At 36.7% G+C, this 5000-nt stretch overlaps 1 protein-coding gene across 1 annotated transcript in view; it reads right to left on the reverse strand.

Moving 5' to 3' along the window:
* The window catches only part of LOC139127814 (tyrosine-protein kinase JAK2-like), a 39951-nt gene extending 36636 nt beyond the window's left edge, over window positions 1-3315 (reverse strand). Inside the window, exon 1 of the mRNA XM_070693683.1 lies at window positions 3149-3315. The gene's annotated coding sequence lies outside the window, so the exon portion shown is untranslated. The remainder of the gene's footprint in view (window positions 1-3148) is intronic.
* Window positions 3316-5000: the final 1685 nt, after the last annotated feature.

The following is a 5000-nucleotide window of genomic DNA, read 5'->3' on the forward strand; positions in this document are numbered from 1 at the left end:
AGATCGAGCACAGCTATACATATTAATTATGCGAGATTAGACCTATTTGCAAGTAGCAGCGATCATACAACTTATTTCCTCCAATTCAGATGACACACATACAACATGCAGGTCATATATGGGGACAGGAAATGTGTAATTTGCCCAATAGACATAAATCAAGAGACTGGGATGGGAATAACAAGGTGACACTCGGTGCGTCCATTGGACAGCTCCATCTACTACGGCTGAAAGTTGTCAAGAGTTGACAACATGTGGTTGTATAATAGAGAATGTTCCAGTACGCGCGGGTGTTATCGCGGTGGCTTGATTTGCACAGTACTTTGAAGTTGTTCTTTCCTCCACTAACATCATGTTTTTGTTGACAAAATTAAATTTTAGTATTTGTTCTTACAAAGTACACAACAGTTTTTTGAAAGTAGGCTATGGTTAGATAGCGAAATTTGTATCTTTTCCATTTAAGGATTTGCGGAATAACAAAATATACCCTTACAACCTGAAAGAACAGTCTAACGCACATAAAAAAATACAAATTGACACATAATTCACTTAAATTGGGAATGACATGTGCATTTTATGCCTTGAAATATAGTATACGGATTTGCTTAGAAGCCATATTGTAAAATGCTAACTGTACGGCAATCACCTTACATGAACAAAATCACCAAATATGCCTTTTCAACCTCCAAAACAGTCTCCCCACCCGGGAGTGATGTGTACCTCGTAGGAGAGTGCAGTGGTAGTGATTCATTTCAATTCAATTCAATTACTTTATTATCCACAATAAGTGTAGAAATTTGCCTTCAGACTCATCATATACAAATTAAAATAGTACAACTAGCAGAAGCATTCTATAAAAAGGGACGCTATTACACATTGAAATGCTTAAAAACACACACAAGGTAGCGACATAGATACAAAACTTGAAACATAGACGGAAACAACAAAGGACCAACTGGAGGTTTAAAACAAACTACATTGAGTTTGAGTTTAAAATTGAAACCGCTGATGGAAGAAATGACTTTTTGAAGAGGTTTTTCTTTGCACGAGGAACCCGAAAACGTCTCCCTGACGGGAGTTTCTGGAAGTAACCATGGAGAGGGTGATCAGATTCATTGACAATATTCTGCGCTTTCCTTTTCACTGCCAGCTGGTAAAGGTTTACAAGAGAATTTTGATGACAGCCAATAATTTTTTTCTGTCGTCCTCACAATACGAGAAAGCTTATTTCTGTTTCTGACAGTCAAATTTCCATACAACAAAATGATAGTATAGGTTAAAACACTCTCAATGAGGGATCTGTACACCATTTGTAAGATATTTTGACTCACATTGAACGATTTAAGTTTCCTGAGAAGGTATAATCTTTGTTGGGACTTTTTCGCTATATAGTCAGTATTTTCATCAAATGTGAGTTTTTCATCTAGAAATGAACCTAAGTGATGTGTGCGTTTAGCTTAGATGCCTCGATTGGCTGCATATGTGAGCTATTGTTTGCTCCCAAGGGAGTTGATTGGTATCATATTAGGTCCAGTGACCAGGGGTAATGATAATTGTAAAGCGCCGTTATCACATTTACTAGTGGATATGTGCGCTATATAAGAACCCATTTGTTGTTGTTGTTGTTGTTGTTGTTGTTGTTGTTGTTGTTGTTGTTGTTGTTGTTGTTATAGCTTCGCTGGAAAAGCAATATGCCACCGTTTAAACTTTCGATGAACTCTCTCTCTCTGAGAACCATTACAAAACACTTGTTTTTGTGAACTGTACATGTAGAATAAATGTAATACAAATTGCTTTAATCTATGTTGGTTTTGAGTAAAATGTGTGCCATATTTTTAAAGTATAATTTCCATGTCATAATCTCCTTAGACTAATGATTAAAACAAGTTTAAAATATCAGCTGCTTTAAACTATATATGTACATTTCTTTACCTTTTGCATATGACATGGCGTGACGAGAAATACGTGAGAATAATCTAACGTTCGGTTTTGATGTCACAAGTAAATCTGGATGGAAAACGTGATGTATGATTGATGCACATGATATATCTTATCAATCCATGTGTTTAAATCACTCAGTGTGTACAGGAACGTTTGTGTCGAAATCAGGAATAATTTAGAATTATGTCACAGCCGACGAGTCAGAAAGATACTGTTGAAGTTTTGAACTAAATTATTATAAACATCCAGAGTTGTGTTGAAAGGTGTGGGTAGCCACCATTGCCAAATATATAAAGACACAAGGAGACTGAAAACCAACCAGGTCAAGGGGAAGGAATGGGTTGGTGAATAACGTTGTGCGGTTATAGAAAGCATAAGACGGGTGGCGATTGATTCAGGTAAAGATCACAGGTCAGGTGCCAGAGGTTACGGGTAAAGTCAAGCTTGCATATAAAATGCAATGGCTAACAGTCACTCTAGACACAAATGAGAGATTGATTGTCATATTTATCATGTATGTAATATTGTTTACACGCAAAGAAAATATATTTTGTGAACTCTCTAACGTAATATGATACCTTTAAAGTCAAGTTTCTAACGTATTACATGTGGTAGTATCATTATAAACATTATAAACAAGCAATGATGTAATCACATGCATACACACACACACTCATTGAAGAGGAACACATTATGATTACATGCTGTTATTATCACCATCGTCCTTCTAATCGTAGTCGTCGTTTCCGTTGTCGTCATCAGCATCATAATTATTATTATCATCATTATCATCATCATCATCGTCGTAGTAATTTTTTTCGTCAAGGACACCGTCGCCACTTTCGCCATCATGTATCAAATAAGTAGAACATATTTTACAAAGTAACCATTTTCCTTCTGAATGCCGTTAAATGCTTATCAACACTGCACGTTTTTTTTTCATTATTTTCAAACCAGAACAAAATACAGCACACGCTGATTTTCATAGTTTTCAACTGCTTTATATGTGTGCTTTATTTTATGGGAAACAGAACAAAAATGAACGATATTTGGTAGTTGAACGGCTAAATATGTGCCATGCATCCTGTATGAGTATTCTAAGGCCAAGCATGTGCAAAACTTGGTGGACTTAGGGGAGCACTGATGTTGGTGTGTGGCTGCAATCGTCAGGGTTTATCGAAACACGAACACAAACACGAGTACTGACCCTGTTGATCTAGCTTTTACGGCATTTGAGTGGTACGATGCATGCAGTTTGGCCAACAGGCGGGCGTTCAATAAAACGACCACATCCACAGTAATGAGTGGGCAGATCGTGCAATCAATCTTATCGCGTAATTGACGTTCAGAAATTCTTTTCTTGCCATGCAATGGGAACTTTTTTTAACCGTTAACCGTTTTTGCTATGTTTCAGTAATTTATATCCAGAAAATGTACTAAAGCTGCTCAAAGTATCAAATGCATTGATGTCACAGGCAAAGCGCCTACAGAAATTGGCACAAAGCGCGCTCATTTAATTAGTCTCGTTACTATTGTCCTATATGCCGAAGGACAGGCGGCGTGACTAGACATGTTTTTTGTTAATGTGAGATGCATGATTTCATTCTTTGATTATTCAAATAGCTGGTAGGGTGGTTTGTCCACAATTTATTCATTTTCGTATGACAAAGTCAGAGTTTCTTCTTGTACAGGAACACATGTGTGACACTGAATGTACGTGAGGTTTTCTACAATGATTAATAATCATCGTAGAAAACCTGTCGTATATGCAGTATCAAACCCATCAATAATTCGGGAATGGGGCATGGTCTTTGGAACTTGGAGTGCAACTTTCTTTCTCACAATGAGCTTTAGTTTTGTTTTGTGTTTTGTTGATTTTTTTATTTTCCTAAATATCATCAGCTGCTTATTTTTCCAAACTCTCAAATGCATATACTGGTACCCCCATGATAATAGGAAAACCGCTCCCGTATTAAATATATCGATAATGTATGACCTTGATTTTCATAATGGGTAAAAGTCGTTTAAGCCAATAATACAATCAAGCAATACTTTTATCGAGCCCTTCATATCTCAAAAATTATCGGTATTGTCGAGAAATATCTACTTGTCATTTGAAATTGCAATTTCGTTTTTTATTCCTTTGTATTGGGATTCAAACGACCTTTGGTTCGGATTTCGATACTTAATATCAATTTCAAAGGCCCATGTTTGTGACAGATCTCATACTGCACGAGTTGCAACATTTTGAAAGCGAACACGTTAAGGGACCGTCTCAGATTGTCGCAGAAGTTCAAGAAACGAAATTTCTTCGTTTAGATCAAACCCCCCTCCCCCTAAACGAAACTTCAAAAGTGCGAAATGTTCATGTCTGCCTGAGAGTACAATGTTGCATTTTGCTATAGCTACTAAAGACGCATGTCCCTTGCCATGTTACAATTAAAGTAATCGATCAGATTTGAGTACTAACAGGACATTTTACCGCATAAAAGTTTCATTTTATTTTACTTTCCCTTTTTTGAATCTCTTGTGCTGTTCTTTGTCTTTGTGAACACGCAATTTGTACTTGGTAGGGGCGGTAAATAAGCGAGAAACTTTGACAAGGGGGCCCAGGCATGTTCAATCATATTAAAACGACTATGATCAGGTGCATTACAAGTGAGACTAAAGACATCCAGTGGTTAGAGCAGACGCTTATAAATAGCACATTTAAAAAATGATACTTTTGTCTTTGTATATTTGATGAATGAAAGGTTAAGGATACAATGTTACTATCGGTAAATTGTGTTTGTGGCACAAACGAGATGGAAACAGTTACAAATTTGTTGGCACGAGTGTGCAGTTTTTCTTTAATTTAAAATAAACACACGAAAACTTGTGATCACAAAATAAAAGTGCGAAAGTGAAGTTCACTAATTGAATGGAGGTCAAACCCCCTCCCCCCCTAAACGAATGAATTTCGCTTTTTGAACTTCTGCGACAATCTGAGACGGTCCCTAAAGAAAGAATTGGTGGTGAAAACCACTATACCTGTACTACATTGTTTGCTCAAACTTGAA

Source organism: Ptychodera flava, unplaced genomic scaffold, assembly GCF_041260155.1.
Source record: "Ptychodera flava strain L36383 unplaced genomic scaffold, AS_Pfla_20210202 Scaffold_37__1_contigs__length_1687728_pilon, whole genome shotgun sequence".
NCBI lineage: Eukaryota > Metazoa > Hemichordata > Enteropneusta > Ptychoderidae > Ptychodera > Ptychodera flava.